Source organism: Gossypium raimondii, chromosome 6 (assembly GCF_025698545.1).
Source record: "Gossypium raimondii isolate GPD5lz chromosome 6, ASM2569854v1, whole genome shotgun sequence".
Taxonomy (NCBI): Eukaryota; Viridiplantae; Streptophyta; class Magnoliopsida; order Malvales; family Malvaceae; genus Gossypium; species Gossypium raimondii.
The window spans coordinates 32,313,573-32,326,628 of record NC_068570.1 but is presented as its reverse complement, the minus strand read 5'-3'; the positions used below and the strand labels follow the sequence as shown (position 1 = coordinate 32,326,628).

Genomic DNA, 13,056 nt, shown 5'->3' with positions numbered 1-13,056 from the left:
ATTATATTGTGATTAACTCAATATATTTATGTTAGTATACAATTTACTATGTTATGAAATGACGTAAATCCAATGACGTACGACGACTACTGAGCCCCGTTTGAACATTAGGAATTCGTAGGATACAAATGACATGTCATTAGGATTTACATGATTCGGGTGTTGGTCTTGAACGTCCTACCAATGGCTGAGGTTGACATGTGTTGCGAATCCTCCACAGCTCGTGTGAGCAGAGTTATGTAGCTTTGTTTCAATCCACAGCTCGTGTGAATAGGCCAATTTTCACAGCTTGTGTGAGCATTCTGATTCACAGCTCGTGTGGGCATACATGTATAGGAATTGACAGATTACAGTTATATGAGTTAGCACACTATGTGTGAGCTATCCTAGGTATCCAATGGTATTCTAAACGGTTCAACGGATATTATTTAGATAAGAAATTGTACGAGAATGATATGTACTATGACATGTACATATGTGAACATCTTTGATATGATGATACATGGAAATTATGTAAGTTGAGATGAGTAATAAACTCAAGTGTTACATGTTGAGAATAAATGGTTATCAATGTTGAATTTATATGAAATATGTTCAATTATGCTAACATGTGTTGTTGTTTGATGCTTAGGCATGTGCCAAGCTATTAGTTAAATGATATTATGTTTACTTATAAGTTGCATTGAAATGGTAAGTGCTCAAATGAAAATATGCTTGTGTTCATGAAAGAGTGGTAAGGTTTAAATTATGCAATTTCTTATGAAATGGTTTATCATGTGATTAATTCAAAAAGAGCTATGTTTAAATGCACTAGCTTGTGGCTATGGTTGAATCATATGGTTATGTCTTGTGTGTTATGCATATGAAATGGGTGTGGAAAGGTAATGAAACAGTAAATTTATACTTGAAGTGTAAAATGATGAAAAAGGGAATGATGTGTTGAATTAATGTTGTTATTTAAGTTAAAGAAAGTAAATGCAATGGAAAGTAATGAAATGAAAATGAAAATAAGAAAATTTGAAAGGATTTAAAGTTATTTAAAATCTTATTATGCTAGGGAAGATATATATATGTGATGCTGTGGATTTATTCACTTTATGAGTTGTTGAATATGGTTTTATGAATCTTGCGTTATCAGTATAGGATTATTCTTAATATGTATAAATATCATATTTGAAATAGATTGATATAACTAAAGTTTATACGAGCTTACTAAGCATTCATTGCTTACGTAGTTGTTTTTCTTTACTTTTCCGATTATCGAAAGCTCGACTGAGTTGGAAGCTAGTCGGAGATCCATCACACTATCCAACGATTATATTAATAGATTTTGATGTCTTGGTTAAGGTTATAATGGCACATATAGGTGGACTTATGGTTGATGATTGGTTGAATGTTAGTTGATGAGTTTGGCATGTATATGTCATTTGGGGTGATGTAGCCTTGGTACATTTGGTACCTTATTGATATGTGTTAATTTGATAATGTGTTAAAGCATGTTTGAATGGCCAAAGTGATATATGATGAATTGACCTCAACATGGTAAAGATATGGTATGCTTTGGAAAGTTTTTGAATAGATGTGGATGATTGAAATATGGTTTGTATACATGTTGATTATTGGAACCATCTGGATATGGTTAGACTTGTATGTTTAAATGGCCAAAATGGTATGGTTATAATGTATCAATTATGTTATGTTTTGGCATGAAACCAAGTTAATTGATAGTTGGATAAATATACACATGTATAGGTGTTTTTGGTTGATGTTTTATCCATTATGTTTTGGCTTGTAAACTTGGTATTTTGAATGATTGAAATGGTTGATATGTGGATATATGTATGTATGGCCTTTTGATGGATGACTTTATAGTCTTTATGATGCTAAATGATGGAAGTTGAACATGGTCATTTTGGTATTAAAAATGTAGTTGGTATTTATGGCTTATGATGCTAAATGTTAAATGGTAAATTAGGTACATATGAGTGTGGATTTGCTATGTATACAAAATGGTAAGTTTTGGCTAAACTAAGCATTTAGTTATACATGTTTAATTGTTGTGATTGAGGTGCCTTTTAGGCATATTGGTTGTATGATTATATACCTATTTGGATAGCTTGTTGTTGTATGGTTTGGTGTACTTTGGGATGCTTGATTACATGAGGTAAATTGGTTATAGGTGTGTGCATGAATGGGTGAGAAAAATGGCTTGGGAATGATCTATTTTTTGTCCACACGGTCAGAGACATGGACATGTGTCTCAGCCGTGTGTGACACATGGCCATGTGTCCCCTGTAGGGTTTTAAAGGTTGTATTTCGAGAGTTACACGGTCTGGAACACAGGCGTGTGGCTTGGCCTTGTGACCCAAATCAGAGAGTTATATGGGCACGGACACGGGCACGGACACGGGCTGGGACACGGTTGTGTGTCCCTACTTTGAATGTCCACACAGCCTGAGACACGATCGTGTGACCCCTACAGTTTTGAAAATTTTGACATTTTCCTAAAAAATTCTATTTGATTTTGATTTAGTCCCGACTTATTTCTAATGTGTTTTTAAGGCCTTGAGGGCTCGTAAAGGGACAATATGTATGTCATTATTTGGTTTTGCATTGATTGATGTTGTGAATTAAATGTTTTAAATTTTGATAGTTTCGAAACGTAAACTCAGGTAATGCTCTGTAACCCTATTTTGGTGATGGATACGGGTTAGGGGTGTTACAATTAGTGAAAGTTCAAAGCTCAAAAGATTAAAATTTGTAATTTGAACACTTTTAGAACTTTCAGTCGAAACACTTCCTAGTCTTTCAATCATGTCTTGAGCTTCAGAACTCTATTTTGGGTGTATCTTATATGGTCGGAAAGGGGATTTGAAGATCTATTCAAATGTTGGAACACCAACACCAAACTACATCAGAAAGAAATCCAAAAGTAAAGATAAAGTTACAAGTTTCACATTGATGGAAAATTTTGACGTATTTTTGTGTTTGACTCATATCTCCTAACACAATTGGAGTTTGGAGTTGAAAGTTTTACAACATATAGAAAAGATGTAGACCATCAATCAACTCTCTTGGACCTTTCCCATTGAGAGCCATTGATACAAACTCGCCTCGGTGTTGATTTGAGTCATTTAGATTGCCTGATCGTAAAATTAAGAAGTATGAGTTGAGGTTTTCAAGTCGGGTTGAAAAAGAACAAATTGGCTAGAAACAAGAAAATATTTAAGTGTTTAAAATATGGATATGCAATATCGACCTAAATCTTGCGTTAGCTTGAAATGATGAAAATTGTTAATCGTGACCCAATATCTATGAGAGATAAGAACCAACGATATAAGATTGAACGCCACACTTTAGTAAAGTGATAAGTTCGAAATTGATAGGATTGACACCACAAGAATGTCTTGATAAGTCAATGGAGTCAAGAGAGAACAAAGGGAGTTGAAATGCTCACCAATGAACAGAAGTTCATAATTGATCAAAGTCTAAAATTCGTAACCTTCAAATGATTACAAAAACAACAATTTATAGGTTGAATATGTTCCAACCGAATGGAATCAAAGCAATCAGCTTAATTACACTTAATTGAACTCAAATGGCTGTTGAAATAACCAAAAAGTCATTTGGAAGCTTCTATGTATAGGTGACACCAATGGGCTGGTTGTTTAGTCTTCCAATTCAGCTAATAATTTCACAATTGAGCTGAAATGATTTTGTTCAATGTTTGATCAACTGAAGATATTATGAGTAGCCTTTAATTCCTCCTTGGGCAGCTAAGCAGCAGCCAAATTAATGGTAGTTTAAGCACACGAACAGCCCAAGTGTGTGAACACTTGATTTCCAACAGCCTCCAAGTGTGGATGAACGAAAATGAATAGCTCTCATGGTGTGAAAACGTTTTGTGAGATGAATGGTCTTGTGTGAACAGCTCTTTGTCCATTGGTCTTCACGAACAGCCACTTGGAGAAGCTAAAAACTACTGCTAGATTTTTAATTCAGCTCATGTTCCATTGAGCTTCACGAATAGTCACATGGGGAAAAGGAATCATCAACTCTCTTCATGGCCAATCCGTGCATGTACCTGAAAGCAATTTAATTCAGCAACTTTATTCATATTAGGACACATTTAAATTGACAATGAGAAGACACATTAAACTCCGCTCATTAATTCATTTGGACTAAGACACATTAAAATGATGTAATGAGCTGAACAAATTCATGTCATGTGCTAACTAAGACATATTAAAAACATGTAATTAATTTTCCTAATCTAAGACACATTAAAACAAATAATAACTAAGACACAAATTTAATTCAACAGCAGCTAAGACAAATTAATTAGAATATGAAATTAATTTGTCTCAACTTTAGACACAATTTAAACACTTCTAATTAAAATGTCCAGAATTAAAAGGCAATTTAATTATTTAAACTGAATAAACTAATTTGCATTTATTTTATTCTAGCAATTAAAATTATAAAACGTAAAGTAAGCTCAAACAAGCAAATGAGCTCAATGAGCTGGAAACGAGTGGAATTGAGCTCAACGAGCTAAGATTAGGCTTTATTTTGAACTTGGGCCCCTCAAGCTTAGGCCACTCTCGATGACATTGAGTTGTGTTAAAACATGATGCGACCAGGTTCGCATCAGCCATTAACTTGGACCAAAGGAGTCATCCTTTAACATGTGAAAAATGCCTCAAAAGATGACAAAGAGGTAGGGCTAGAAATTTATTATTAGCAAGTCCTTTGTATTGTCATTATCCTCTTCACAAATTTCTCGAAATAACCTTTGGTTTTAGTATAGGAGACATCATAAAGTTGAGTTCAAGATCATTTCCTTGTTAGGTTTTTGTTTGATTAATTATTCATGTAAAATTTCAAGTTTCTTATATCTAATATGTCTGTTTCATCTAAGTTTGAGTTGTTTACTTTTGCTATGTTATTTTAAGTTTTCAACGATAAGGTGAAAGGGTGAAACTCTTGGGGAATATTAAGGTAAATTCCATACTCATCATTTGAGTTAAAATTAATTATAAATCAATTGTTATAATCATACTTGTAAAGTAAGACATTTTATTTGTTATAGACAATATATGGCACAATGAATGCTTGGACAAACTAACCTTGATTTGTTGTAGACATAAAAATTGGCATAATAAATATTTGAAATCTTTTTGTAAGTCTTGAAGTTATTAGGTGATTATAATACCATATGGTTGAACTGAACTTAAATAGTTGAACTTTCATATTGCACCATAGGCTTATGGATTCATTTGCTAAACTCTTAGACTTATAGGGCAATCATTTTGGACACTTAATTGATGGACATACCTTTGCTCATGGATTCATATGCTTAATTAGTGGATGTACATTGCTAGATCATCCAATTGAAACCTCAGTTTATGTGTGGATTCTAATTGAGTAATAAAATTTAATCTTAATATGACACCAAGAGTTGATCCTCTAACCTCTACATATTTTCTTCCAGGTATTTTATTTTTATTATTTTTAGTTACTTTCTTACGTTGACATTTTTTTTTCTATTGCTTCTAGCTACTACTTTCATTATCCATACTTATTCCAAATTTAAGTGTTAAATTTTTGTTTTAGCATAATACTTGTAATCTTGTAAGTTCTAATCAACTTCTCTGTGGATCGACCTCGGACTCCTGAAATGTTATTACTTAAATATAACCTGCACTTAGGTTTTAGACTTAGAAAGCCACTATTAAATTTTTGGCGCCATTGCCGGGGAAGGTAAGATTTAGATTACAAGTTTATAAGTATTCTTTTTTTTCTGTGCATATATTTGGCTAGTTCTACCGCCTAATTTGTTTATGCATATTTGGCATTTTGATTGTAATTCTTGTCATTTAGTTAGAAAAAATTGTGAAACTTTTGTTGGTAATTTGATTGTGACACCTCCATATTCACCAATCATGGATGAGATTGAAAGAGTTCTTGATGAAAATGAGATTCAACAAGTGCGTACCATGCGTGATTACTTTCAACCTCATCGAAACTCAACACCCTCTTGTTTTTTTTTTACCTTTGAATGCAAATAACTTTCAGTTCAAACCTAGTATGATAACTTTACTTCCTAATTTTCATGGCTTAGAGTCTAAAATTCCTTACTTACATTTTAAAGATTGTGATGAAGTATGTGCCACATTTAATGATCCACCTTGTGCTAATGAAATTGATAAACTCAAATTATGTCATTTTTCTTTGAAAGATAAGGCAAAAATTTGGTTTAACAATTTAAAACCAGGATTAATTGGTACTTGGAAAGAAATGCAAACTAAATTTTTAAAGAAATCTTTTACAACACAAAAGACCAATAGTTTTAAAAGACAGATTCAAAATTTCTTGCAAAATTCAAATGAACCATTTTTTTCAATGTTGGGAATGTTTCAAAATTTTGTTAGGTTCTTACCCACATCATAGTTTTGAAAATTGGCAAACTTTAAGTTTCTTTTATGAAGGTTTAACTCCCGAAACTAAACAATTTGTTGAGACAATGTGTAACGAAGAGTTCCTTGATAAAGAACCTAAAGAGGCCTTTGACTACCTAGATCATTTGGTAGAAAATTCACAATCTTGGCACATAGTTAACCCTTCTGAAGGTTCCATTAGATCGAATCTAACTAATAATAAAGGAAAATATCACCTTAGTCAAGAAGATGATCTAAGTGCTAAGATGGCTAGTTTAACTAGAAAGGTTGAAGCCATGGAACTTAGGAAAGTACAAAAAATTAAACCAGAAAAAACTGAAGAAATTTGTGGTATTTGTGAAATCATGAGACATTCTACTATGGAATACCCAAACATTTCACTTTTTAAAGAAATGTTGCATGATCAAGCAAATACAGTGGAAAAATTCAAAAAAAACCTTTTCATTCTCCATACTCAAGCACTTACAACCCTCAATGGAGAAACCACCCTAACTTCAGCTGGTAGGATAATAATCGTGCTCGTTTCCCTAGCCTCCAAAACCTCCCCACACTTTAACCCAATCACCTTCGCATGTTAAAAGTTTAGAGGAGACATTGCAAGAATTCATGCAAACAAAAACAAATTTCAACAATCAGACTTCACAAGATATTAATGAAATTAAGAGCACACATTCTATGTTGACAACCTCATTGTGCATTCAAGGAAAAGGTTAGTGTTCTGCACAACCTGAACCTAATCCTTCTACTTAATGTCATGTTTCATGCCCCATAAAAATCCAAAAAGTATATGTGAATTTTATCACAACTCCTCAAAAGGGGAAGGCCATTGACAAGAGCATTTGATGTGAGTCTCAAGGCCCAAAATCAGGCTCATGAATGTGATGGGGTCAAATTTCCTCAAGGCCCAATAACGAGGTTGAAGGCCAAGAAAATCCGAGCAAGATTGAATGGGACAATCTAAGACTTCATTACCAAGGCCCTAGATGTGCACACGATCAAAAAAGAAAATCAAGAAACTGAATCTTTGTCCAATTTTGATGTTTCAGACAATTTTAGGAATGAAGAAAATCAAGATTTCAAATCTTGGAAATACTGGTCCAAGAAATTGAATATTCCAACCAAGGCATATTGAATTTCATGTACGAGCTTGAACGAGCCAATTTCGAGAGCAAATAGATCACAAGACCAAGTTCTTCAAAAAATGGCCCATTAAGATGTCTACAAGCCCATCCAGAAGTTTGGAAAGTAATTTAATTGAATACCAGGCCAAATTATCAAAGTGGCCCGAATCATAAAATATTTAAACTATAAGTCCAATTTTATTTTAATAGGTGGATCATCATTTAAGAATTCAGCCCAAGGAGCCCATTTAATTCATCTGGTTGAATTCCCATTAAAAGTACACACTTAAAATTTTTTTGATGAGTTGTCATGTTAGTTATTCCATTAGGGTTAGAAAAATTTATTTTTGGGGCCTATAAGTAGCATGGTTGTTCACCCTTTTACACACACAATTGATTTTTATGTTTTTTAGTTAATAATAATTCTCTTTGAGTTTTTCTTCAAGAATTGCTCTTGAGTTTCTTTTAGAAGTTGTTTTAACAATATTTTACGTTGTGAGAATCATCTTCAACCTTTTTTCTTGCCAATATCTCTTTCTTAGAGAGGGAATTAGAGCCATTGAAAGGAGTTATGGATTCTTAATGTTTCTAAGGCTTCTTAGGACGTCATCTTCTATTTTCTATCCTTAATCTATCGGTTCTTGCTTATTTAAGTTAGTTCTTGCTCTTTTGGCTTGCTAATTTTATTGATTTTCGTTATAGGTTAAAGTTGTTTCAAGAAATATGTTCTCCTATCTTGTCCATCAAGAAAGACATCAAAATTAGGAGTTTTAATCTTTTCTTATTTTTTGAAACATTTTTGCACAAAACAATTTACTTTTGTCTTTAAAATCGCTTCTAACAAATCTATTTGTGTTTTGTTTTTCTAGATCTGGTTGGGGTAATTTCTTAAGGTCCAAGGACGGTTTCTTTCTATCCAAGAAACCCTAATTCATTCCCTATTTACCAATTGGTTCATCTTTCTTTTGTTTTAATTTTGTTTAACTCTCCTTTATAACAACTAATTATTTTTGTTGTTTTCCATTTTAGTTTACGTTCGTCTAGAGATTTTGGATAAATATGCAACTTTGACAAACTTTACGATCAGCTTCTGCATTCATCCACATCATTCTTTATCAGCATTCCTTCCAAATCTCAAGAGCCCTCTCTTGCTCTGCAAAGTAGTGTTAAGGATGATGGTAAGCCTAAAAGTTCTGACAACCTAAACTAGGAAAAATGTGGGATTTCTGCTCCTTTCCCTCAAAGATTGCAACCAATAAAAAATTTGAATCAAAATGCTAAAATGTTAGAAATTTTAAAACAATCAAGATTAATATTCCTTTAGTGAATGCGATTATGCAAGTTCCTTCTTATGCTAAGTTTTTGAAAGATATGTGCACAGTTAAAAGGAAACATAGTGTGCAAAAGAAAACCTTTTTAATTGAACGTGTGAGTTAAATCATTCAGCATAACACTCCACCTAGATATAAAGATCCTGGTTACCCTACAATGCCATACATTATTGGGAACACTATAATAGAGCGTGCTTTGCTTAACCTTGGTGCTAGATTTTAATCTTTTGCCTTTCTCTGTTTACCAACAGTTAGGTTTAGGTGAACTTAAGCCAACATCTATCACACTTCAGTTAGCTGATCAATCTGTCAAAATTCCTCGAGGGATAGTAGAAGATGTGTTGGTTCAAATTGACAAATTTTATTTTCCAGTTGATTTTATTATTTTGGACACACATCTTGTTTCAGATTCTATTGTACAAATCCCTGTTATTTTAGGTCATCCATTCCTTGCAACTTCTAATGCTTTGATTAATTGCAAGAACGATTTTCTAAACATATCTTTTGGAAACATTCCATTAGAATTAAATGTGTTTAACGTTTGTAAGAAACCTGTTGAAGATTATGATGTACATGTAGTGGACTTCATTGAACAACCTTTCCATGAACAGTTCATCAATTCCAAATTGTTCAATCATTTGGAAAATCATTTAACTGAATTTGATATTGATGACAAAACAAAAAATCCATGCATTGATTATGTGTTAAATTATTTTAGGGACAAGATAAGAACTTTTATTGGAAACAAAAGTTTGAGGAACTTTTGGCAACTACAGATGTTTTAACACCATCAGTTGATCAACCACCTAGGCTTGATTTGAAAAAACTACCATGCGGTTTGAAATATTCAGTTTTGGGTGAGAATGAAACTTTTCCAGACATAATTTTCCCAAAACTTGATGCACACCAAGAAGGTAAGCTATTGAAAATTTTGAAAATGCATAAAAATACATTAGGATGAACCATAGTTGACATATAAGAAATTAGCCCATTGATTTGCAAACATAACATTTATTTAGAGGAAAATGCTAAACCTTCTAAACAAATGCAATGAAGGCTTAATCCTAATATGACAGAAGTGGTGAGAAATGAAGTCACTAAACTCTTAGATAACAGAATCATTTATCCTATTTTTGATAACTAATAGGTAAGTCATACCCAAGTTGTACCCAAGAAATCTGAGTTACTGTAGTCAAAAATGAAAATAATGAATTGATCCTAACTAAGACTGTTACTGGTTGACGCATGGGCATTGACTAGAGGAAACTTAATTCAGTGACCAGAAAAGATCATTTCCCTTTACCTTTCACGGATCAAATCTTAGAAAGAGTTGTAGGGCATGAATTTTATTGTTTTCTAGATGGATATTCTGGGTATAACCAAATTGCAATTTCACTTGAGGGTCAAGAGAAAACCACTTTCACATGTCCTTTTAGCAGTTTTGCATATTGGATGACGCCTTTTGGATTATGTAATGCACCAGCCACGTTTCAAAGATGCATGCTTAATATTTTTAGTGATATGGTTGAATGCATTTTAGAAGTCTTCATGGATGATTTTTCTATTTTTGGTGATTCATTTGATGACTGCTTACCCAATTTAGAAAAGGTTTTAATCAGAAGTAAAAAAATCTTGTTCTTGATTGGGAATAATGTCATTTCGTGCTCTCTAAAAGAATTGTTTTGGGACACATAGTTTCTTCAAAAGGGATTGAGGTAGACAAGTCAAAAATTGAGTTAATTTCTAATTTTCCAACAACAAAAACTATAAAGGACATTAGGTTATTTTTAGGACACGTAGGGTTTTATAGGAGATTCATAAAAAAATTTAGTGCTATATCTAGACCTTCGTGTAATCTCTTATTAAAGGATAGTGTGTTTGAATAGGCTGAAGAGTGTGAAATGGCTTTTGGAAAACTTAAAAGTATGTTCATTTCTACTCCGATTATAAAACCTTCTGTTTGGTCTTTACCATTTGAAGTAATGTGTGATGCTAGTGATTACGCTGTTGGTACTGTGTTAAGATAAAGGAAAGATAAGAAACCAGATGTCATTTATTATGCAAGTAAAACTTTAAATAGTGCTCAATTGAATTATTCTACTACTAAAAAGAATTACTTGCAGTAGTTTTTGCATTGGAAAAATTCAGATCTTACCTTGTTGGATAATATATTGTTGTCTTTTAGTGATCATGCAGGTTTAAAATATCTTCTCTCTAAACAGGATGCCAAACCCAGGTTGATTAGGTGGATTCTTCTTCTTCAAGAATTTGAAATCACCATTCGAGATAAGAAAGGAGTAGAAAATGTTGTGGCTGACCATTTGTCAAGACTTGTTTGAGATGAATCTTTTAAAACTTCCCCAATTAATGATAGTTTTCATGATGAACAAATTTTAAATATCTCTGTTATACCATGGTTTGTTGACATTACTAATTTTCTTGTGACAAGAAAAATTCCTTTTCAATGAAGTTTACAAGATAAAAGGAAATTTTTTTCTGAGGTAAAAAATTTTATTAGGATGAACCATATTTGTTCAAATACTACCCTGATCAAAATTTTTGAAGATGCATACCTAACAATAAGGTACATAGTGTCATTAATTTTTGTCATTCTGAGGCATGTGTTGGTCATTTTTCATCCAAGAAAACTATTGTTAAAATTTTACGATGTGGATTTTACTGGCCAACCTTATTCAAGGACACTTATAATTTTTTTCAAATCATGTAAAAAATTCCAAAATATGGATCCATTTCAAAACAAAACAAGATGCCTTTGCATCCAATTTTTTTGATTAAAATTTTTGACTATTGGGCTATCGACTTCGTGGGACCTTTTCCATCATTGTTTGGTTTTTTATACATTTTGGTTGCAATAGATTATGTTTCAAAATGGATAAAGGCAATTCATGTCAAAATAATTATCACAAAACAATGATTAAGTTTTTAAAAGAAAATATTTTAAGTCGATTTGGGATTCCACGATCAATTATAAGTGATGGGGGCACACATTTTTGCAACAATTTTTTTGAATCATTAATGAATAAATATACCATTACACACAAAGTTGCAATCTCTTATCACCCTTAGACAAATGGACAAGTAGAACATGCAAATAGGGAGATTAAGAACATTTTGGAAAAAAAATGGTTAACCTTACTCGCAATGATTGGTCTCTAAGACTTATTGATGCATTATGGGATTACCGAATTACTTTCAAAACATCATAAGGCATGTCTCCCTATCGGTTAGGTCATGGAAAACCTTATCATTTACCTATGGAATTTGAACATAAGGCATATTGGGCAATTAAAATGCTTAACTCCAATCTTGATGATGCTTCTAAGTTGCGCAGGTTGCAAATTAATGCATTTGAAGAACTTAGAAATGATGCTTCTGAGAATTCAAAAATAAATAAAGAAAGAACCAAATTGATAAAGAATGATGTGGATGAATGTGAAAGTGGATTGTAAAGTTTGTCAAAGTCACGGATTTATCCTAAATCTGTAGATGAACGTAAACTAAAACGGAAAACAACAGAAATAGATTAGTTGTTACAAAGGAGAGTCAAACGAAATTAAAACAAAAGAAAGATGAACTAGCTGGTAAAGAGTCCAATAGAGAATGAATTAGGGTTTCTTGGATGGAAAGAAACCGTCCTTGGATCTCAAGAAATTACCCCAACTATATTTGGAAAAACAAAACACAAACAAATTTGTTAGAAGTGATTTTAAAGACAAAAGCAAATTGTTTTGTGTAAGAATGTTTAAAACAATAAGAAAATATTAAAACTCCTAATTTTGATGTGTTTCTTGATGGAACAAGATAGGAGAATGTCTTTCTTGAAGCAACTTTAACCTAGAATGAAAATCAATAAAATCAGCAAGCCAAAAGAGCAAGAACTAACTTAAATAAGTAAGAAATGATAAATTAAGGCTAGAAAATAAAAGATGGCGTCCAAAGAAGCCTTGGAAACATTAAGAATCCTTAACTCTTTTCAATGGCTCTAATTACCCCTCCAGGAAAGAGATCTTGGCAAGAAAAGGCTTGAAGATGGTTTCCACAACCTGAAATATTGTTAAAACAACTTCTAAAAGAAACTCAAGAGCAATTCTTGAAGAAAAGCTCAAAGAGAATTATTATTAA

General features: G+C 32.5%; 1 pseudogene; it reads left to right on the top strand.

Annotated features, from left to right (window-relative positions):
* Positions 1-8,917: 8,917 nt before the first annotated feature.
* LOC105771890 (uncharacterized) lies at positions 8,918-12,140 on the top strand (annotated as a pseudogene).
* Positions 12,141-13,056: the final 916 nt, after the last annotated feature.